Below are 25,471 nucleotides of genomic sequence, written 5' to 3'. Positions count from 1 at the left end.
ATGTGTGAATGTGTTCACTGTATGCAACAACTTTGACACTTACAGAAGCCTCACCTTCTCCATGCCTCCTACACAGTTCTACATGTACATCATAAATGCAAACAGAACAGAATTAATTATACATGTTAAATGGTTTATTTTTGCTGTTCTCAGAATGTATCAAATTTCACTAAAAACAGTGACTTGAAGGTATTCATCATATAACAGCGGGGAAAAAAAAACACAATCAAAATGATTGTGTTTAAAAAACCCATACAACATAACAAATCAGAATTCAGAACTCCTTAAAGTTAACTTACTTTCCATGACGGCCAAGGATGTCCTATGAACAGCTTACACTCTGTTGTGCTGTTATTACTTTCAACCCGCCACTTTCTGAAAGAAAACCTCCATCGTTTTCAAAAACATGTTACATACAATAAATGACTTCTTGCTCTCTACCACAAGTTTCCACAAGGCCAAATCTTGTCAGACCCATTTATAACTCTTGGATTTCTTGTAAGCCAATCCCGTCTTTTCGCATTTCCGCAACTTTCAGAATTAAAATGTTGAAGATCATTTACACAATCCTGGACTAGTAATATCTTCCCCTTCTTGCTCAATCATGTTCTACATTTCCTATCACACTGATACTGCTTACTATGAAGCAGACTTACACTACCTTTATGACTAGTACAATTATTTAATTCTCTACATCACTTTTAATCACAAAGCAATGTAAAACAGTAGACAGCATTGCAGACTTACATTCCCTCTACTCCATGTTTTGATTGGCTGCTTCAATTAGCTTATAAAAAGAAATAGTTTTTCTGAACTCATTCAAAGTGCACGTATTTCTCCATGACGTCCAGTGTTATGGTAAGAAGTTATGTCTCTGTACTACACTTATCCTCAAGGCCAAATAGTGTAGGAGCCATGAGAACTTCTTGAAATTCCTCAGAGCACATCCCGAGATTCTTTCCCTAAAATTTTGGTTTTAAAAACACCAGGTAAGAGTTTTTAAGGTCATATGGCAATTTTTTTGGGAAAATTAAAACAGAATCATTGCAGAATGACCAGCCATTTCTACACTTTAAATAAGCTGTATAATGTCCTGATGTTATTGAAGGACCATCATGATATATAATTGCTACAGTTACAAAAGTCCTTCCTGATATTGACAACTGTGAAGCCACACAATTTTTAATTAAAGTTGTCAATTTTGTTCCATCAGGCCTACATAGTTGGAACATTAAAATGACATACTGGCCATATGTTCGTATAAATAATGTGGACATCATTTCAGATTTACATTGGCTACACTCCATGTTGTGATCAGCTGCTTTTACTAGCTTATTAAAAGAGACTGATTTACTGTCTGGCAAAGTTAAATATATAAATCTTTCTGAGTCTACACTAGTAGTACTTGATACCCTACAGTTCTCGCAGTCATGCTGCCATTGATAAGAAAGCCCAAACAGGTGATCTACATCTACACCTTCATCATGCAATACATCAAGCATATACATTAAAAACTCCTGACAATCTTGCTGACTATTTTGAGAGAATTGTGTTTGGCCTGAACATCTGTCTAACAGATTTCGAATTTCAGACACACTTTCTATGTTTGTTCTATCAGTGCTACATTTCTCTTACACAGAATTTAACAAACTGCAAAATCTTTGATCAGAATTGACCACAATCTCTTCTTTTACATTTTCTAGAGAAAACAAAACATTAACCACTACATTAGCATAGCAGTTGACACCAGAACTGTTTTCAAATTGAAAACCAACAACATCTTCAACAGAATCCTTTTTGTTTCTGCTTATAATTTCAGGTTCATCGACTTTTCGTCTTTTTGCTACAACCTCCCCAGTATTGGTCACATTTCTTCGTTTCCGGCCTACCACACGTTTCTCAAACAAAGGATACTGAGGCAAATGTGGCGCATACTCTCTTCTCAACCTATTGTATTCCTTAACACAATCTAGATCCGCACAAATGTTTGTGACATCACACTCAATCAAGTACAATCCCGATAAAGTCCTAACTCGTGACAATGCCACATATGCCATACCCTCCTTGAACACAGAACTGCAAATATTCACCAATGCACAGTCTACACTTAAACCTTGCGATTTATGGATTGTCACCGCATATGCCAAGCAAACAGGAAACTGCTTACGACGAACATATAAGTCTTTTACAAGCAAAAATCTAGCAGAACAACGAGCAATTAGCTGTACTTCCTCAATGCCATCAAATTTAATTTTTAAAAATTCAATTCCATCTCTATTTCTGTATTTCACAAAATCAACAACATTACCCATTGATCCATTTACCAGACCTCTTTCAACATGTAAATTCCTTCTTAAAATTATACGGCAGTTGAAGCACACATTCAGAGTCTTTTCAAAACCCGCAGTTTTAGATATACTCTTCTCTAATGAATCCAATTTTGTTTTTAGATTCTCAGACAAAATAATTGTTGATCCCATATGCTCTACTCTGTCAATAGCTTCCAGTTTCACAATCTCTTGCTTTTCTAAATGCAACATTTTGTTGTTGAATTTGGCACATTCTGCAAGAGTTGGCATCAAACATATTCCAGATTTTTTCTCAGTAACTTTCTGAAAAATATTCTCAGGCACAACATCTTCGTCTGGATATAAATTTGTCAGTAATCGTGCATGTAAAGCTTCTTTCCCATGCTCGGTCACTTTTCCAATTCTAACATCTTGTAGAATAGTCTTGTAAACTTCATCCTTTGCCTGACGCATATTTTCATGCAGTTCAGCATAATTGAAGTTTAACCATATATTGACGTTGCCAATGCTCCCTAAGCACTTCCTGGTATCTTCATGCGTGAGCATTTTGAACACAGGTTGCCCTTTCACTGGTGTCAGCTGCAGAAGATCTCCGAAAACAATGATGTGTTTGCCACCAAATAACACATCATACTCTGTTTTGAGAACTTCTTGCATTCTCAAATGCACAAAGGCAAGCATGACATTGGAAACCATGCTTACTTCGTCAATGATAAGAAGTTTCATTTTCCTCAAGACTCTTGAAACTTCAAAACAAGCATCTCCAGATAGCTTGTGATATTCTAATTTGTTGTCATGCTCCACTGGCAGCATCAGTAAACGATGCAAAGTAATCCCTTTAATGTTATGTGCTGCCAGTCCAGTTGGAGCGGTGACAACACAAGACAGCGATGACTCTGTCCTTTCCTGCAAATAACATGAAATTGCTTTAATAAGGAAACTTTTTCCAGTTCCCGCTTCTCCACTCACGTACAGTCGGACAGGCTTCAACGACGTACATGAGCACTCTTTCTTGTCATGACCTAATCCATGATCAATTTGCATGGTAAGTTCGTCATATATTTTCCTCTGCTCAACGTTGAGTTGTCTTTCCAACTCTTCTAAGTTAACCGCATCCTCCTGAGCATGTGCCATGGCTCTTTCCACTTCATTCATAGCAGTGGCAGCTTCATTTTCGATAAGAGGTCCTCCTAGTGGATCCTGACTCAATGAAGCAGAACTCTGACTGTCCTGAGAACTGTCTCTGGCAATCTCGGCTGCAATCGTTGCTTCCTGCTCAATTTCCAAATTCAACATTTCTACATATTTGGGAAAAGCAGGACATTCTATGGTCTCCTTGGCAGCATTGAATGAGTCTTCGTAACAAAGGAAATCTCCAAGCAGTTCCTCTTCTGCACGCCAAGGCTTAAAAAGTTGCAAAAGTGCTAAATGGAAAAACTCCTTTTTTTCAGGAGATTCGCCACTCAATTTTCGATGGTTTATCAAGTGGCATTTTCTTTGCTTGACCAGACATCCCTCACTTCCTATTACAGCATACACTCCTTTCTCAGTATCTTCTTTGATGTTCCTCTTGAATATGTAATTTTGCAGAACCTCATACAGACAAACATTCTCGAGGTGACTGCTTCAATTTGGATAATATGTATCCAACATGTTGCTCTTCAAAAGGTCGGTACTGTTTGGCTCCTTTTCCGCCAAATACTAAATTTCCCGCACAGGTTTCAGAACTCGATTACGCGTTGCAGCAAGACCAACACTCGCCCAAACGATACTCCTGGACTTGGCATAGAGACTTCCTGAAGACAACCGGTCAGAACATTCGTTAGCTCCGATTTCTCGATGCGACAACATCTTCAGACTGAAACTGTACAACTTCTTGCTGAGGCTCTTTTCATGGGAAATGTCCTCCCACATATCCTTCAATTCTGTCTTCTCTTTTTTGGTGATGTAAGATGTCACATACCGAGCCACAGCCATACAGTTATCAGCCACAAACTGTATATCCATGTTAGCATTCCACATGGACAAAATCACCGGGTTGTAGTCGTTGATGTACTTAGACTCTTCGTTCCTCTTCAAATTGTATGTGTTTTTAGGTGATTTCTTCATCACATTATGTCGCAGCGAAGACATCAAACTGTTCACTCTTCCTTTAGAAATCACCGGTCGTGGAAAGCCGAAACGACATTTGGTGTAGAACTTGTCTTTGTTCCGGAATTTACGACGACAGTACTTTCCACATCGATGGCTTTGGAAACGTAGAACTTTTTCTCTTAGGCTTTTTTTCTCCTTTGCGTTTGGAACAGCACACGTAGAATACTGTTCTATGAAACTCATCACTGAGTCTTCTGCATCCGTTCCAAATTTAGGTGCATCCTTGATCCACAGCAACATATGTATATGAGGAGCACCTCTTGCTTGGTACTCCTTCCTCCAGAAGAAATCCAACACCTCTCCAAGAGGTGGATTCTTCTTATTCATGATGAAAGACATCATACCTTCAAATCTATGATTGAAGTACCTACATACATTGACTGGATCCAAAGAGCACAGTTCTCCGGGTGTCTTGAATTCGATGTTTTCTACGTTAGCATTTGCCTCTCGTAGAAATTCAAGTAAGTCTTCCCAGCCATACTCAGCACAGCTCAAAGTGAGGAACCATGTGGGAGTTCCTAAGTTCCTCAGCATACATTTTAAATCACCATGACGACGGTACCAGTACTCATTAGTACCACGCTGACACGCCATGAGATTAATCAGGTGAGAATCCAAAATACTGTCTTGGACATTGACTTTATCCATAAAGTCACTTGCCGAGATGTTTTGCATGTGTATACCACTTTTCAAGATGTGGTTCACTGCATATGACAGTCCAGACAGATCGCTTTCAAACAGGAGATGAAACAAATAAGGAATGCATTGTCGAAACCTAGGATCTCCTGCATACAATCGCAAAGTCCGGTATTCAGAAGCAGGAATTTGATGAGGTCGCTCATCATATCTTCCTCCCTGACCTGTTGGAAAAAGCTGTGGGAAACACCGAGCTTCCAAACTTTCCTCCCAAACACTAATGGGACTCCCTTTCGCTTGTTTCATTTGAAACAACTCAATAGCATTCCCCATGACTTCCTTGGAATGCAAAGGATGAACACTATAATGTTCATATATTTCTTCACTAGTACAGGGTTCTACTTTCTCAATTTGACCAGCACACAAATCGCTATCCTCTTCCTCACTTACTTCCTCTTCTGCAACATATACATTTTTATAGTATTTATTATATTTTTTCAAATACAATGTTGCCCTTTTGACTTTCCTAACATCTACTAAATCTTGCCATATTTTCTTATTCTTTGTCGGAACCCCATTAACTAAGATAACAAGAGGTTCCTCTTCCACTTTTTCTACTCCAATTGTGTTAATGTTTTTCTTCAAATCTAGAGGCAAATAAACAACTCTTCCCTTTAATCCTCTCTGTAAATCTGATGGAGGCAATTTCCCTGTCTTTGGCTCCATTCTTACAATAGCCTGAAAGGGATGGATACTTTGAATCAAAATAGATTCATAAGTATTTAAATCCTTAAGTATTTAAATCCTTCAATTCAGAAGGAATCTCAACCAATTCCAGATTATTATGAACTGCTCTAGCAGGCATCTGGTTTTGATTTAATTTGTTACAACAATAAGTACACACACGTTGATCCAATCCCAAATCAAAACAATTTTCTACCATCAAGTATGTTGTAAAATCCTTCCATTCACTATTATTTCCCTGCTGTCTTTGACGTTTTGCAGCCTTTCTCACTCTTTCTTTGCTTGGCATCCTAAAATCTTGAAATAATCTGCAGTTGAATCTGTGGTAAAATATAATAAAAAATGTTATTAACCACTATTACCCAATAGTAAATTAATAACAGTCATCAAAAACTTAACACACTACTTAAGTATATAATATACTGAAGCCTATCTCCAATTTTTCACTGAACAGGACTCATCTCTTCTTAACCTTGGATAAACCTCACCTACTCTGTGTCCCCTGCACATAATTAAATGTAAAGGGGCAGATTTATATTAACTAGCACATCCCCAGGGATGCACCAGTTAACGTGCACCGCTGCTCTGCCACCCACGGTGTGCCGCATTTACAATCAGATAGGACAAAGCTACATCAAAACCCTGCGCCTGCTTGAAGCAGGCATAGATCTTGACGCAGGTAGGCTGAAAGCTAAAGCAACAACTAAGTGTCGTGTGCAGAAGTTACAAAAAAGGAAAAATGGCGTTTAAACCAGTAATGAGCCCATGCTAACTTAACACAGAGTAAAAATATCCAGGATCTACATCAGTTTGGGGTTCACGAACCTGGCAGGTACAAGGCACTGAGGCTTTCCACCGTGCATATCTCATCCCAAATCATATGTTGTTTGTGAATGAAACAATTTCCCAGACCAAATGCTTTGGATTGGCTACTTCTAAAAAATTAAACACCCCTACTATCCCGGAGTTAGAGGAATATGATAGTTGGAGTAATTTTACTCGTTGTCCATTAAAGATTTACAGGCCCTACTCCGTAATTCTTCCTTTAACATTTCCAGTATAAATCCAAAAGGTTGACTGCTTTGGCAACGTGCCTTATCCACGGTTTAATAACGCTGCCTTTTGCTTTATATAAGTTTTCAAATTGTATGAAATATATACCAATAGGTCGTTATTAACCTTTAGGTAGTGGTTTTCTTCATGAGGTCTGGTCGCTTCCATACACATACAGATTTTCAAAGATGATCAAGAAGTTTATCTGAATGGAGAGGAATGCACTGAGACGCCAGATCATTCACTAATGTGTAGGCACATACAGTTACACGGTTCATGCAACAAACACCGACCAAATATGGCTTGCGTGTTGCAAGGCACACCAGTTCCTGCTATCATCCCCACGTTCAAGTTCTTGGAAAATGGTAGTTATTTGATGCTCAATAATGAAGATTGTTCTGGGTTAATTAAAAGTATTCCTTTTATCGTAACAGTAAATGAACGGGTTATTTGCTGCAGAAATGTTCTATTTCCTCCCACACATGAACATAGGGAGTTTTCAATCTGGCCACAAATACCAACCTTGGGAGCACATTTCAACGGCATGACAAGAATAAGAGCTCTTTTGTCTCAGAGAGAGGTGGCCTTGACTTCGGCCCGTGAAACTTTCGTGCTTCACATAGCGAACACCCGTACAGAGGTGCAGACCCTTTTAAATACAGATTCGCCTTTCCATTTCAGCAAGATGGTTCGGACTATCTCTAACGCGTCCTCCACTAAGGGCCTGGCGCACTTTTTTAAAGTTGTTACCAGTGGTCTCGTGACTTCATTTGAGAAAATCTTTGGAGTCATCCCTGCTTTCTTTCATTCTATTTTTTCCACTCTGCTTCGTGGATTCCCATTTTTACTTGCATTACCAGCGGACGCTCTTGTGCTTTTTTACATTTTTAAATATGGATGTCCCTCCTGTGCAAGCTCCCGCCCTGCAGCTGCTGACACTGTTCCGCAATCGCATGCTAGAATATTATGGCACAATGCCGTTGGCGATATTAAGCACGGCATATGGATTATCTTTTCGATTCTCCTACTTCACCTGTGTCCAGCCTGTATTTCAGTGCCTGACCTGTGATTTCGATTGGGCCATTGATTTGTGTCTCTGCGGACCGGTTTCTCCTGACGTCGACTTTAATCAGCTGATGACTCCTATCATTACTCACGAGTTGGTTTGTCCTGGCGAAAGGATTATGGCTGTGGCATTGATGCATGGACTAATTGGTCCCTGGAATTTACTGGCAGCAACACAGTCTTTCTTGGAACAGAGCTTTCTTGAAAACCCACCGAGCTGTCCTCTGATGTTGATAGAGGATCCGGTGCTGGGAGAGCACGTATGTTCTTTTCCGCTTTTAAATTGGATGGCTGAACTCTTTTCGGATGAAGACGGTGACTTCCTATTGGAGGCTGTTGCAGCTTATTTTGCATACACAGTTATGTCATAGACCTTTTTCATGTTTGATATGCTGAGTACTAGCATTTCATTGACAATTCATTGACTTATTTGTCAAGTTTTTATTATTTAGCTTGCCTATTGGCTTAAGACTCGATAAAGTACTTGGCTGTTTTATTTTTCTTTAGCATTAAATTTTCCTAGTTTTTAATGTTTTACCTTGCGGACCGTCCTCATATAAACTTGCAATCTGCTCTCATGAGATGGCACTTCTATTATCTTATTCAGTTCGTTTCCGGATCATGGGGAGGTGTCATCTAGGTCCTGGATATCTTTACACCGTGTTAAGTTAGCATGGACTCATTACCGGTTTAAACGCCATTTTTTCCTTTTTTGCAACTTCTGCACACGACACTTAGTTGTTGCTTTAGCTTTCAACCTAATAGTTCATCGTGATTTACATGACAATAATATGTTATTGCTCTACTATCTGCTTTACTTGTTAAACTATATCTGTACAGCGAGTGCTGAAGTTTCAAGAACAACACGATACAGAATTGTTATGAGGTCTGATCTCCACGACTTCATACTCATAACATAAGTGCAGCTTCTGCCAATTCTGGGCATGAGGCGGGTTTTATATTGCTTTGCCGAACACACATACACAACACTTGATGCGGTTCACATGAAGAGAGAGCTGGTGTATGCTGATGTGATTCCTTCAAATCTAAGACACTAAAGTATCGGCACGCCCTAAACCAACACAAAGAGACCTTCTTAGCAAATAATATATTATGTGTATTAGGGAGGGTGAGATATAAGCAGCCGCGGGCCGTGGAGGGAGTTACGGTGGGGCAGGGAGGCGGGGAGGGGTAGGGGCAGGGTGGAGCCCTCTCCACCCTGCCCCTCCCCCTCCCCGCCTCCCTGCCCCACCGTAACTCCCTCCACGGCCCGCAGCTGCTTATAAGTGTTGCTAACTCTTATTCATTTACAGCATGTTAACATACTGTCACCATTCGCTTTTTATGTACTACTAACTATGCTGGTAATTTTGCTACTGATAATATGTGTACTTGTATAATCTAAGATACTACGCCTGAGAAGACGGCATTAGTAAATAAACATTTCAAATACACATGTGTTCTTCTTAACTCCATGTTCTGGTTTCTAAGAAATATATAACGACCGACTGTTCATGAGTTCCACGTATCCTGAGGTACTATAAGTTCATATTCTGGATTGTCTAAACATTGAGAGTTTGTTATATCCAATGTGACACTGTACCTAGCTTACTAAGGGGTTTTGATTACTAAGGTGAGTTTTGGGACACCCTAATTCGCCGAGGTTCCAATCCTCTGTCCACAGTTCTGTGTGAGAACAGAAACCCTGCGACAGGGGCACCCCTGAGCCTTGCTGGAGCTTCATCACACTTGCGATACAACTCCAGCAATGCGCCACCTTTACGGCACAGACACGTCACGCATCTGTGCTGTTTTTGCCCCATGATGCGCCGCATTGTAAATGCAGCACACCATAGGTGACGGAACAGCGGCACAGAATGACTAACACATCCCTGGTGATGCGCCAGTCATCATAAATCTATCCCTATGCTTCTTATCTTGTTAGAGATGAACCGCCATATGTATCATCAAAGTTTTTTGCATTTCCTAAATAGCGAACTTTAAGGAATAAATAGCGATTCTTTACCATTCCTAGTTTGCGATGACCTATTTGCTAATTACAAATTACCCATTCATTTCCATGCAGCAGGAGGCCCATAGGAATGAAGGTGCAATTTGCGATTAGCAATTACCTCATCGCAAATTACGAATTTTTCCGAGGGTGCAGGGGTGTCTCAAGAACACCCTGCTGCACCCCTGAAAAAGAAATTTGGGGGCATATGGCGCACATAAATTTTGAAAACATTCCTTTACCTCAAAAACGATTTTCAACTCATAATTTGAAAACACTGCACATGGGGAAATGACTTAAAATGTCCTTAAGACACATAAAAGCGTTTTTTGATTGCCTTTGCAGCATGTTTCAGTCACCTTTAACATGCCTATGTAACGCAAACATTCAAAATCTAAATTTGCCATGCACAGGTGGGAGCATATTTACAAGCAATTTGCTCCACTGACAAACTTCTTACATTGAAATGGGAAAAATAACATCAGAGACTCTCAATTACCTTATAAAGAAGCAGACACCATTATGTCCTTCTCATCAATATTAAAACCATTGCTTTTTCTCAAAAACGATTTACAAGTCATAATTTGAAAACACTCCACAGCTCCTATGCACATAAAAGCCCTGTCAGTACTAATACTTCACATTTTCTCCAATTACAATTTCTCAAAGAAACAAAATCTATTTGTAAAACACTTGAGACAAAGCAACATTTGAAAAACACAACTTTCTTCATAATTTTCTCCTTAAAGCACACTATTTTCTATCTAAATTAAAGAAATCTTTTCTCACCTTAGCAAATACTTTGAGTTTCAAAACAGTCTCAGAAACACACCAATTTGTCTTCAGCAGAGCAAAAGGTATGCACTCCAGAGTCTGCAGCTATCAAAAGCACAGAAATGCTGTAATTCCTCACACATATCTCTCATGTCACCCAATCAAAACTCTTCCCTCACTTTTTTTCAAAGCAAAACCCTTCCCCCCTCTGCCCCCTCTCTGCTTTTTCTGCATAGCAACCACCTCTTGCAAGACCTCTGGTGTTTCCAAGTTCACACAACAATGTTGCAATTGAACTCTGAACTCTCAGTGCACCTGCATATCCAGAGCATTCTTTCATTTAATGATTTTTTCTTCGCCACTCAAAATACATCTTTCAACGAACTCATCCATGCACACTAACTTTCTGTTTTCAGCAATCAAAATCCACCAATCACTCTTACTGCTTCATTAACACAGAAACTCCTCAGTTTTTTCATTTTACACTCTCATTTTTTCAACTGCCATTTCATTGCCACACTTCATCTGACTGCAGGAGAACCTTCTCTCGCCATGTTTTCTGTCTGGATTGTTGGACATAGTTATATCTATTGGGCTCAAAGGTACGCTGAAAACAGGAATTTACCTAACCTCAATTTACAAGATGTGGAAATTAAGTGGTTTGGCCACAGAGGATTAAAATGTCACCAATTGATACCATTGGTGAAAACCTTTATGCATTTGCCAAAACCTGACCTGTTAATTGTGCACTGTGGAGGTAATGATTTGGGCACTTTGACTGGGGTAGGTCTGGAAATGCTTTTAAAGGACACCTTTGAGCAATTGATGGCACTTTTTCCTCAGACTGCCTTGGTATATTCAAATATATGCCAAAGACAAAAATGGAGGTGGTCGAACCAATTTTGTCCACAAATTGAGAAATCGAGGAAGCATGTAAACAAATCTGTTTCAGCTTACATGAGAGACCATGGAATGGGCTCCCTGTACAACAATAACTTGCGTTACTACATGCAAGATATCTACAGAGGAGATGGAGTTCACTTCTCAGATGAAGGGAACAGAGTTTTCATTCTGAATTTAAGACTGTGCATTGGTACCTACTTATAAGTACCTAAATGTACCATAAACCCAAAAGCTCTTCTCAGAGCTACCCTACATCTGATCACTCACAATTATTATTTTACTCTAACTTTTTTCACTAATTTTCAAGAAAGTACGCTCCCCAGAACGCTTCCCGGTTCGCGAACCGGGCGCACTCCACACAAAAAAACTAAAAAAACGGTATATTTTTTTTTGCCCTGCGAGACCCTTTCAAAGCCTCCACATCAAACCTAGGGGGTCAGGGACGATCTACTATGCCCCCTTATGGTCATTTGCCCCTTCGCTTTGGCCTCCTCTTGTCTCTCGATCCTACCGAGAGACAAGATGGCGGCCGCTAGGGACTGTTTGGAATGTTTACAGACGCCGAAGAACCAATCAGCTTCGCAAACCTCCGTAACGCGAAAAGTACGCGAAGCGGAGCGCTGTTACAGATATATATCTTTTTTTGAACGTTAATTTCTCAAAATCCACTGGAGCACATATATTGAGACCTAGCAAAGACACATCGGGCTACCAGTCCCTACAATTTTGCCAAGTTTCGTGCAAATCCATTCAGCCGTTCGATTATTATTATTTTTTTTTTTTTTGCCCCGCGGGGCCCTTTTAAAACCTCCACATCAAACCTAGGGGGTCAGCGACAATCTACTATGCCCCCTTATGGTCATTTGCCCCTTCGCTTTGGCCTCCTCTTGTCTCTCGATCCTACCGAGAGACAAGATGGCGGCCGCTACGGACTGTTTGGAATGTTTACAGACGCCAGAGAACCAATCAGCTTCGCTTCACAAAGCTCCGTTGCGCGAAAAGTACGCGAACTGGAGCGCTGCCCGGTCCGCTGTTACAGATATATATCTTTTTTTAAACGTTAATTTCTCAAAATCCACTGGAGCACATATATTGAGATCTACAAAAGGCACATCGGGCTACCAGTCCCTACAATTTTGCCAAGTTTCGTGCAAATCCATTCAGCCGTTCGGGCTAAAAGTGAGGCCAACCGCCCTATGGAAATTAACATGGGAAAAACGCGTTTTGGGACCCCCCTTTTTTCTCGGCCCCCCCTTGACGAACCCCCCCAAACTTTTCAGGGGCTGCTCAGAAACAAAATGTGCCATTTTCCTGAAAATTTCAGCCAATTCCGTCCACAAACGCCAAAGTTATTAGACATAGAATTTTCAAAAATCCCATAGAGAAAAAATCCTAACTATATATACCTACTGGCGACCGCCAGTAGGTAATATACACACACAGCTCCAAGGGGAATGTCCAACAGTTGAGCCTGTTTCTGACATAAACCAGACTTTCCCCAAACAGCTTTTATTGGTACAAAACTGTCCAGCTTTCCAGCAACTTTAAAAGGCATCAGACTGCTGCCCGACGCGTTTCGGGGGTTCCCTTCCTCAGTGGCAATGCAGTCTCACAGCGCATGTCAAGCAACGCCTCCCTATAAGCCATATCATACGCCAATGATTGGATGCTCTATATGAGCAGTATGTTGACTTCTGGTAGACGAGGTTTGTTCTTTCGTCTTCAGATAGTAGCACTGCAAAAATTTCATGCTGATAAGGCCCGGCATGGGCCCCGGAAAGTGGGCAGTTCTTTATCCATGGTCCATGTACCACGAAATTAACCTTTTGAAACGCAGAGCTCCGTGGCACCCTTTATTTGGGGAGGTGCGGGCTCGGCGGCAGGACAGCCGCCTAAATATCCAGCTCCAAGGGGAATGTCCGACAGTTGAGCCGCACTCTGACACGAACCAGCCTTTACCCAAACAGCTTTTATTGGTACAAAGCTGCCCTGCTTTCCAGCAACTTTAAAAAGCATCAGACTGCTGCCCGATACGTTTCGGGAGTTCCCTTCCTCAGTGGCAATGCAGTCTCACAGCGCATGTCAGGCAACGCCTCCCTATAAGTCATATCATACGCCAATGATTGGACGCTCTATATGAGCAGTATGTTGCCTTCTGGGAGACAAGGTCCGTTCTTTCGTCTTCAGATAGTAGCACTGCGAAAAGTTCATGCTGATAAGCCCCAGCATGGGCCCCGGAAAGCGGGCAGTTCTTTATCCATGGTCCATGTACCACGAAATGAGCCTTTTGAAATGCAGAGCTCCGTGGCCCCCTTTGTTTGGGGAGGTGCAGACTCGGCCGCAGTACAGTCGCCTAAATACTCAGCTCCAAGGGGAATGTCCAGCAGTTGAGCTGCACTCTGACACGAACCAGCCTTTCCCCAAACAGCTTTTATTGGTACAAAACTGTCCAGATTTCCAGCAACTTCAAAAAGCATCAGACTGCTGCCCGACGCGTTTCGGGAGTTCCCTTCCTCAGTGGCAATGCAGTCTCACAGCGCATGTCAGGCAACACCTCCCTATAAGCCATATCATAAGCCAATGATTGGACGCTCTGTATGAGCAGTATGTTGCCTCCTGGGAGACAAGGTCCGTTCTTTCGTCTTCAGATAGTAGCACTGCAAAAATTTCATGCTGATGAAGCCCCAGCATGGGCCCCGGAAAGCGGGCAGTTCTTTATCCATGGTCCATGTACCACAAAAGGAGCCTTTTGAAATGCAGAGCTCCGTGGCCCCCTTTGTTTGGGGAGGTGCGGACTCTGCGACAGTAGCTAGATATTTAGGTGGCTCTCCTGCCGCCGAGTCCGCACCTCCCCAAACAAAGGGGGCCACGGAACTCTGCATTTCAAAAGGCTCATTTTGTGGTACATGGACCATGGATAAAGAACTGCCCGCTTTCCGGGGCCCATGCCGGGCCTTATCAGCATGAAATTTTTGCAATGCTACTATCTGAAGATGAAAGAACGGGCCTCGTCACCCAGAAGGCAACATACTGCTCATATAGAGCGTCCAATCATTGGCGTATGATATGGCTTATAGGGAGGCGTTTCCTGACATGCGCTGTGAGACTGCATTGCCACTGAGGTAGGGAACTCCCGAAACGCGTCGGGCAGCAGTCTGATGCTTTTTAAAGTTGCTGGAAAGCTGGACAGTTTTGTACCAATAACAGCTGTCTGATGCTTTTTAAAGTTGCTGGAAAGCTGGACAGTTTTGTACCAATAAAAGCTGTTTGAGGAAAGGCTGGTTTGTGTCAGACTGCGGCTCAACTGTTGGACATTCCCCTTGGAGCTGGATATATATATATACGAGGTGTGGCTATGGGGGCCTGTTTCTCCCCCAGCTACGCGTGTTTACACGTTGGCTGGTGGGAGGAACAGGTCCTCAACACACAACACCAAGTATGGGTCAGGGAGAAAATTGTCAAGTATTTACGCTACATTGATGACATTTTTATTTTGTGGCAGGAAGATGAGGAGGAAGCTTTGTTGTTTGTGGAAGAGATCAACAGAAATTCCCTCAATCTCAACTTCACATCCAAACTAAGCAAACAGGAAATAGAATTTCTTGACGTGAAACTATATGTCAAAAATGGCAGACTTGAAACTACCCTGTTTAGAAAGCCCACGGCTGGGAATATCACTTTGCACGCGAACAGCCTCCATCCCAAACACACCATTAACAGTATTCCGTATGGCAAGATCTTACCTTTAAAATGGATCTGTAGCACGCCAGATGATTTTGATAAATGTATTCATGAAATGAGAATAAGGTTAAAGGCACGTGGCTATTCTGACACCATTTTAGACAAAGCGTTATTGAAGGCAGAAACACGCCCTAGAGACAGTCTTTTTCCAATGACCCCTGTCAGTGACATGGCAGAAGAGAATATTGCAATGTCTGTAACAACTGATTGCCCTAGATTGATCACGGCTTTCAGCAATGAGGAGAATAAGATCAGAACAATCGTTAAAAGAAACTGGCCGATTTTACTAACTGACTCTATATTGGGTTTACAGTTACCGGAAAAACCACTGATCACTTTTCGCAGGGCAAAAAATATGGGGTCATTGTTAGATAAAAGTAGCCCGGAAACTATACAAAAAGACACGTGGTTAGAACCCACAGCAGGGTTTCACAAATGCCCAAACTGTCCGGCGTGTAAATTTGATAAAAACACTACGCACTACCAAACACATTTTTGCAGGAAGGACATTCCTATTGTTGGCAGTTTCAACTGCAAGATAGATTTTGCAGTGTACGTCCTGACATGCACCTGTGGCCTGAATTATATAGGCAGTACTAAGTTACAGGTGCATGTCAGGATACTACAGCACCTCAGAGCCATCCTACATAATAATCCCACTTACCCGGTAGCGCGTCACTTTAAGAGTAAACACAACAATGACGTAGCTTGCCTTTCTTACTTTGTAGTGTGATCTATTCTCAAACTTTGAAGGGGTGGCAATCGGGAACAGAGATTAAGGCAGTTGGAAACCACAATGATTTTAGAATTTGACTGTAAGTGGCCCAATGGTCTGAACAATTCGGAGGATATTTATACCTTCCTCTGAATTGTTATGGTTTCATTACTTTTACTGTCATTCTTCGACCATCTTCACTCAATTGCCTTTTGCTCTTCCTGCTTCTATTTGGTGTCTCTTTCATCCATGTGCCCCTTATTGATATCAGTTCTCAGGTAGTCAGGCTCCCTGTTACCTAGCACATATCCAACTGTCTTTCTTATAAAACTTGAATATTTTTTCTTGTGGTATCTTCTCAGGAGGTAGTCAGGTTCCCTGTTGCCTCCTATGATGGCTTCATTTCTGTGTAAATATTATGAAATGTTGTCCTCTAATCTTCACTCAGTTATGTATATATAAGGTGCACATGTTTTTCTATTTATGATGTTGCATGATATTTTAAGACTTGTGTAAATTATGTGATTAAAGCAATGTTTTTAGGCAAGGATAGTCTATTTTATTGTTATGCAATCTTTTGCACATGATCCATATCAGCACATCATGCACATGGCACTTTATTCAGCTATAATTTACTCTATGCACATGTATCTTTGCACAGCGGTTTTTGCACAGGCGATACTATTATTACGGGTTTTTTAATAGAATTATTTTTGTAAATACATTAATGTTTGAATTTGCTTATGCACTTATTTTTCTGTCCAAATTCCCCTTGACCAGTTTTTTGTATGTCCTTTTAAATGAAAATGCAATGCTTTTAATGGATTGAATTTTCAAGGATTTAGCCTGAAAGATAAGCATTTACGCATTTTATTTTTGCAAGACACATGTGTTTTAAACCGTAGTCACAATGTAAGTGTGTCTACTATGTTTATGGTCATGTGACAGAGTAGGTCTGGTCAAACAGGGGGAGTGGCTATACATTTCACAGCATATAATTTTTTTTAAAACAAGTAACTACTTTGTATGTGATCAAGGGCCTACGGGCCCGAAACGCGTCATTGCTGTTGCTCACCTGCGCCATTAAATACATCTTTGGCCAGATCCTGTAGTCCATCTCCTTTGTTTGCTTCGCTGATCGACTGGATTGGAGGTGGCTTGGGGAGTTTCTTTTTGCATATATATATATATATATATACATACATATATATATATATATATATATATATATATATATATATATATACATACATACATACATATATATATATATATATATATATATATATATATATATATATATATATCCAACAGTTCAGGCAGCACCTTAAAGAAGAGTCTCAGGGAAATAAATGAGTTCGTTTCTTTATTGTGAATAACTTGCCATAAATCACAGCGCCAGGGCACAGGCATCCACAGTGAGGCCAGACGCGTTTCAGGAGTCCAAATCCTTTCATCAGTGGCCGATTGAGAAATGAAAGGTCGCGCTGCAGACCAACAGTTAATATTCAACACACCTGCTCCGATGGGCGTGGCTCTCTCACAGCCTTATGGTGCTTGTAGTTCGTCTGTGTTTCTCCATGTGGGTGCGCTTCCAAACATTTCATTTAAAATAAATAAAACCCTTGTGGGTTGATGCACAAGTCCCAGCGCCGTGACTGCTCGGTTTTGTAGGAATTCACACGAACTTGTGCAGGCTGCAGTCCTGAACTGAAGACAAGCACCTTCCCTTCCGATATTTCTGGCTCATGACTGGGAGCCAAAACGGACCTGCACAGCAGTGAGCTCTCCTTATCCGACCGTGCAAGGCCGTATAAAATCCAACAGTTCAGGCAGCACCTTAAAGAAGAGCCTCAAGGAAATAAATGAGTTTGTTTCTTTATTGTGAATAACTTACAATAAATCACAGCGCCAGGGCACAGGCATCCACAGTGAGGCCAGACGCGTTTCAGGAGTCCAAATCCTTTCATCAGTGGCCGATTGAGAAATGAAAGGTCGCGCTGCAGACCAACAGTTAATGTTCAACACACCTGCTCCGATGGGCGTGGCTCTCTCACAGCCTTATGGTGCTTGTAGTTAGTCTGTGTTTCTCCATGTGGGTGCGCTTCCAAACATTTCATTTAAAATAAATAAAACCCTTGTGGGTTGATGCACAAGTCCCAGCGCCGTGACTGCTCGGTTTTGTAGGAATTCACACGAACTTGTGCAGGCTGCAGTCCTGAACTGAAGACAAGCACCTTCCCTTCCGATATTTCTGGCTCATGACTGGGAGCCAAAACGGACCTGCACAGCAGTGAGCTCTCCTTATCCGACCGTGCAAGGCCGTATAAAATCCAACAGTTCAGGCAGCACCTTAAAGAAGAGCCTCAGGGAAATAAATGAGTTTGTTTCTTTATTGTGAATAACTTGCCATAAATCACAGCGCCAGGGCACAGGCATCCACAGTGAGGCCAGACGCGTTTCAGGAGTCCAAATCCTTTCATCAGTGGCCGATTGAGAAATGAAAGGTCGCGCTGCAGACCAACAGTTAATATTCAACACACCTGCTCCGATGGGCGTGGCTCTCTCACAGCCTTATGGTGCTTGTAGTTCGTCTGTGTTTCTCCATGTGGGTGCGCTTCCAAACATTTCATTTAAAATAAATAAAACCCTTGTGGGTTGATGCACAAGTCCCAGCGCCGTGACTGCTCGGTTTTGTAGGAATTCACACGAACTTGTGCAGGCTGCAGTCCTGAACTGAAGACAAGCACCTTCCCTTCCGATATTTCTGGCTCATGACTGGGAGCCAAAACGGACCTGCACAGCAGTGAGCTCTCCTTATCCGACCGTGCAAGGCCGTATAAAATCCAACAGTTCAGGCAGCACCTTAAAGAAGAGCCTCAGGGAAATAAATGAGTTTGTTTCTTTATTGTGAATAACTTGCCATAAATCACAGCGCCAGGGCACAGGCATCCACAGTGAGGCCAGACGCGTTTCAGGAGTCCAAATCCTTTCATCAGTGGCCGATTGAGAAATGAAAGGTCGCGCTGCAGACCAACAGTTAATATTCAACACACCTGCTCCGATGGGCGTGGCTCTCTCACAGCCTTATGGTGCTTGTAGTTCGTCTGTGTTTCTCCATGTGGGTGCGCTTCCAAACATTTCATTTAAAATAAATAAAACCCTTGTGGGTTGATGCACAAGTCCCAGCGCCGTGACTGCTCGGTTTTGTAGGAATTCACACGAACTTGTGCAGGCTGCAGTCCTGAACTGAAGACAAGCACCTTCCCTTCCGATATTTCTGGCTCATGACTGGGAGCCAAAACGGACCGGCACAGCCGTGAGCTCTCCTTATCCGACCGTGCAAGGCCGTATAAAATCCAACAGTTCAGGCAGCACCTTAAAGAAGAGCCTCAGGGAAATAAATGAGTTCGTTTCTTTATTGTGAATAACTTGCCATAAATCACAGCGCCAGGGCACAGGCATCCACAGTGAGGCCAGACGCGTTTCAGGAGTCCAAATCCTTTCATCAGTGGCCGATTGAGAAATGAAAGGTCGCGCTGCAGACCAACAGTTAATATTCAACACACCTGCTCCGATGGGCGTGGCTCTCTCACAGCCTTATGGTGCTTGTAGTTCGTCTGTGTTTCTCCATGTGGGTGCGCTTCCAAACATTTCATTTAAAATAAATAAAACCCTTGTGGGTTGATGCACAAGTCCCAGCGCCGTGACTGCTCGGTTTTGTAGGAATTCACACGAACTTGTGCAGGCTGCAGTCCTTAACTGTTGGTCTGCAGCGCGACCTTTCATTTCTCAATCGGCCACTGATGAAAGGATTTGGACTCCTGAAACGCGTCTGGCCTCACTGTGGATGCCTGTGCCCTGGCGCTGTGATTTATGGCAAGTTATTCAGAATAAAGAAACAAACTCATTTATTTCCCTGAGGCTCTTCTTTAAGGTGCTGCCTGAACTGTTGGATTTTATACGGCCTTGCACGGTCGGATAAGGAGAGCTCACTGTGGGTGCGCTTCCAAACATTTCATTTAAAATAAATAAAACCCTTGTGGGTTGATGCACAAGTCCCAGCGCCGTGACTGCTCGGTTTTGTAGGAATTCACACGAACTTGTGCAGGCTGCAGTCCTGAACTGAAGACAAGCACCTTCCCTTCCGATATTTCTGGCTCATGACTGGGAGCCAAAACGGACCTGCACAGCAGTGAGCTCTCCTTATCCGACCGTGCAAGGCCGTATAAAATCCAACAGTTCAGGCATCACCTTAAAGAAGAGCCTCAGGGAAATAAATGAGTTTGTTTCTTTATTGTGAATAACTTGCCATAAATCACAGCGCCAGGGCACAGGCATCCACAGTGAGGCCAGACGCGTTTCAGGAGTCCAAATCCTTTCATCAGTGGCCGATTGAGAAATGAAGGGTCGCGCTGCAGACCAACAGTTAATATTCAACACACCTGCTCCGATGGGCGTGGCTCTCTCACAGCCTTATGGTGCTTGTAGTTCGTCTGTGTTTCTCCATGTGGGTGCGCTTCCAAACATTTCATTTAAAATAAATAAAACCCTTGTGGGTTGATGCACAAGTCCCAGCGCCGTGACTGCTCGGTTTTGTAGGATTCACACGAACTTGTGCAGGCTGCAGTCCCTAACTGTTGGTCTGCAGCGCGACCTTTCATTTCTCAATCGGCCACTGATGAAAGGATTTGGACTCCTGAAACGCGTCTGGCCTCACTGTGGATGCCTGTGCCCTGGCGCTGTGATTTATGGCAAGTTATTCAGAATAAAGAAACAAACTCATTTATTTCCCTGAGGCTCTTCTTTAAGGTGCTGCCTGAACTGTTGGATTTTATACGGCCTTGCACGGTCGGATAAGGAGAGCTCACTGTGGGTGCGCTTCCAAACATTTCATTTAAAATAAATAAAACCCTTGTGGGTTGATGCACAAGTCCCAGCGCCGTGACTGCTCGGTTTTGTAGGAATTCACACGAACTTGTGCAGGCTGCAGTCCTGAACTGAAGACAAGCACCTTCCCTTCCGATATTTCTGGCTCATGACTGGCAGCCAAAACGGACCTGCACAGCAGTGAGCTCTCCTTATCCGACCGTGCAAGGCCGTATAAAATCCAACAGTTCAGGCAGCACCTTAAAGAAGAGCCTCAGGGAAATAAATGAGTTCGTTTCTTTATTGTGAATAACTTGCCATAAATCACAGCTCCAGGGCACAGGCATCCACAGTGAGGCCAGACGCGTTTCAGGAGTCCAAATCCTTTCATCAGTGGCCGATTGAGAAATGAAAGGTCGCGCTGCAGACCAACAGTTAATATTCAACACACCTGCTCCGATGGGCGTGGCTCTCTCACAGCCTTATGGTGCTTGTAGTTCGTCTGTGTTTCTCCATGTGGGTGCGCTTCCAAACATTTCATTTAAAATAAATAAAACCCTTGTGGGTTGATGCACAAGTCCCAGCGCCGTGACTGCTCAGTTTTGTAGGAATTCACACGAACTTGTGCAGGCTGCAGTCCTGAACTGAAGACAAGCACCTTCCCTTCCGATATTTCTGGCTCATGACTGGGAGCCAAAACGGACCTGCACAGCAGTGAGCTCTCCTTATCCGACCGTGCAAGGCCGTATAAAATCCAACAGTTCAGGCAGCACCTTAAAGAAGAGCCTCAGGGAAATAAATGAGTTTGTTTCTTTATTGTGAATAACTTGCCATAAATCACAGCGCCAGGGCACAGGCATCCACAGTGAGGCCAGATGCGTTTCAGGAGTCCAAATCCTTTCATCAGTGGCCGATTGAGAAATGAAAGGTCGCGCTGCAGACCAACAGTTAATATTCAACACACCTGCTCCGATGGGAGTGGCTCTCTCACAGCCTTATGGTGCTTGTAGTTCGTCTGTGTTTCTCCATGTGGGTGCGCTTCCAAACATTTCATTTAAAATAAATAAAACCCTTGTGGGTTGATGCACAAGTCCCAGCGCCGTGACTGCTCGGTTTTGTAGGAATTCACACGAACTTGTGCAGGCTGCAGTCCTGAACTGAAGACAAGCACCTTCCCTTCCGATATTTCTGGCTCATGACTGGGAGCCAAAACGGACCTGCACAGCAGTGAGCTCTCCTTATCCGACCGTGCAAGGCCGTATAAAATCCAACAGTTCAGGCAGCACCTTAAAGAAGAGCCTCAGGGAAATAAATGAGTTTGTTTCTTTATTGTGAATAACTTGCCATAAATCACAGCGCCAGGGCACAGGCATCCACAGTGAGGCCAGACGCGTTTCAGGAGTCCAAATCCTTTCATCAGTGGCCGATTGAGAAATGAAAGGTCGCGCTGCAGACCAACAGTTAATATTCAACACACCTGCTCCGATGGGCGTGGCTCTCTCACAGCCTTATGGTGCTTGTAGTTCGTCTGTGTTTCTCCATGTGGGTGCGCTTCCAAACATTTCATTTAAAATAAATAAAACCCTTGTGGGTTGATGCACAAGTCCCAGCGCCGTGACTGCTCGGTTTTGTAGGATTCACACGAACTTGTGCAGGCTGCAGTCCCTAACTGTTGGTCTGCAGCGCGACCTTTCATTTCTCAATCGGCCACTGATGAAAGGATTTGGACTCCTGAAACGCGTCTGGCCTCACTGTGGATGCCTGTGCCCTGGCGCTGTGATTTATGGCAAGTTATTCAGAATAAAGAAACAAACTCATTTATTTCCCTGAGGCTCTTCTTTAAGGTGCTGCCTGAACTGTTGGATTTTATACGGCCTTGCACGGTCGGATAAGGAGAGCTCACTGTGGGTGCGCTTCCAAACATTTCATTTAAAATAAATAAAACCCTTGTGGGTTGATGCACAAGTCCCAGCGCCGTGACTGCTCGGTTTTGTAGGAATTCACACGAACTTGTGCAGGCTGCAGTCCTGAACTGAAGACAAGCACCTTCCCTTCCGATATTTCTGGCTCATGACTGGCAGCCAAAACGGACCTGCACAGCAGTGAGCTCTCCTTATCCGACCGTGCAAGGCCGTATAAAATCCAACAGTTCAGGCAGCACCTTAAAGAAGAGCCTCAGGGAAATAAATGAGTTCGTTTCTTTATTGTGAATAACTTGCCATAAATCACAGCTCCAGGGCACAGGCATCCACAGTGAGGCCAGACGCGTTTCAGGAGTCCAAATCCTTTCATCAGTGGCCGATTGAGAAATGAAAGGTCGCGCTGCAGACCAACAGTTAATATTCAACACACCTGCTCCGATGGGCGTGGCTCTCTCACAGCCTTATGGTGCTTGTAGTTCGTCTGTGTTTCTCCATGTGGGTGCGCTTCCAAACATTTCATTTAAAATAAATAAAACCCTTGTGGGTTGATGCACAAGTCCCAGCGCCGTGACTGCTCAGTTTTGTAGGAATTCACACGAACTTGTGCAGGCTGCAGTCCTGAACTGAAGACAAGCACCTTCCCTTCCGATATTTCTGGCTCATGACTGGGAGCCAAAACGGACCTGCACAGCAGTGAGCTCTCCTTATCCGACCGTGCAAGGCCGTATAAAATCCAACAGTTCAGGCAGCACCTTAAAGAAGAGCCTCAGGGAAATAAATGAGTTTGTTTCTTTATTGTGAATAACTTGCCATAAATCACAGCGCCAGGGCACAGGCATCCACAGTGAGGCCAGATGCGTTTCAGGAGTCCAAATCCTTTCATCAGTGGCCGATTGAGAAATGAAAGGTCGCGCTGCAGACCAACAGTTAATATTCAACACACCTGCTCCGATGGGAGTGGCTCTCTCACAGCCTTATGGTGCTTGTAGTTCGTCTGTGTTTCTCCATGTGGGTGCGCTTCCAAACATTTCATTTAAAATAAATAAAACCCTTGTGGGTTGATGCACAAGTCCCAGCGCCGTGACTGCTCGGTTTTGTAGGAATTCACACGAACTTGTGCAGGCTGCAGTCCTGAACTGAAGACAAGCACCTTCCCTTCCGATATTTCTGGCTCATGACTGGGAGCCAAAACGGACCTGCACAGCAGTGAGCTCTCCTTATCCGACCGTGCAAGGCCGTATAAAATCCAACAGTTCAGGCAGCACCTTAAAGAAGAGCCTCAGGGAAATAAATGAGTTTGTTTCTTTATTGTGAATAACTTGCCATAAATCACAGCGCCAGGGCACAGGCATCCACAGTGAGGCCAGACGCGTTTCAGGAGTCCAAATCCTTTCATCAGTGGCCGATTGAGAAATGAAAGGTCGCGCTGCAGACCAACAGTTAATATTCAACACACCTGCTCCGATGGGCGTGGCTCTCTCACAGCCTTATGGTGCTTGTAGTTCGTCTGTGTTTCTCCATGTGGGTGCGCTTCCAAACATTTCATTTAAAATAAATAAAACCCTCGTGGGTTGATGCACAAGTCCCAGCGCCGTGACTGCTCGGTTTTGTAGGAATTCACACGAACTTGTGCAGGCTGCAGTCCTGAACTGAAGACAAGCACCTGCCCTTCCGATATTTCTGGCTCATGACTGGGAGCCAAAACGGACCTGCACAGCAGTGAGCTCTCCTTATCCGACCGTGCAAGGCCGTATAAAATCCAACAGTTCAGGCAGCACCTTAAAGAAGAGCCTCAGGGAAATAAATGAGTTCGTTTCTTTATTGTGAATAACTTGCCATAAATCACAGCGCCAGGGCACAGGCATCCACAGTGAGGCCAGACGCGTTTCAGGAGTCCAAATCCTTTCATCAGTGGCCGATTGAGAAATGAAAGGTCGCGCTGCAGACCAACAGTTAATATTCAACACACCTGCTCCGATGGGCGTGGATCTCTCACAGCCTTATGGTGCTTGTAGTTCGTCTGTGTTTCTCCATGTGGGTGCGCTTCCAAACATTTCATTTAAAATAAATAAAACCCTTGTGGGTTGATGCACAAGTCCCAGCGCCGTGACTGCTCGGTTTTGTAGGAATTCACACGAACTTGTGCAGGCTGCAGTCCTGAACTGAAGAAAAGCACCTTCCCTTCCGATATTTCTGGCTCATGACTGGGAGCTAAAACGGACCTGCACAGCAGTGAGCTCTCCTTATCCGACCGTGCAAGGCCGTATAAAATCCAACAGTTCAGACAGCACCTTAAAGAAGAGCCTCAGGGAAATAAATGAGTTCGTTTCTTTATTGTGAATAACTTGCCATAAATCACAGCGCCAGGGCACAGGCATCCACAGTGAGGCCAGACGCGTTTCAGGAGTCCAAATCCTTTCATCAGTGGCCGATTGAGAAATGAAAGGTCGCGCTGCAGACCAACAGTTAATATTCAACACACCTGCTCCGATGGGCGTGGCTCTCTCACAGCCTTATGGTGCTTGTAGTTCGTCTGTGTTTCTCCATGTGGGTGCGCTTCCAAACATTTCATTTA

Source organism: Lissotriton helveticus, chromosome 10, assembly GCF_964261635.1.
Source record: "Lissotriton helveticus chromosome 10, aLisHel1.1, whole genome shotgun sequence".
Taxonomy (NCBI): Eukaryota; Metazoa; Chordata; class Amphibia; order Caudata; family Salamandridae; genus Lissotriton; species Lissotriton helveticus.
This window is presented reverse-complemented; position numbering follows the sequence as displayed.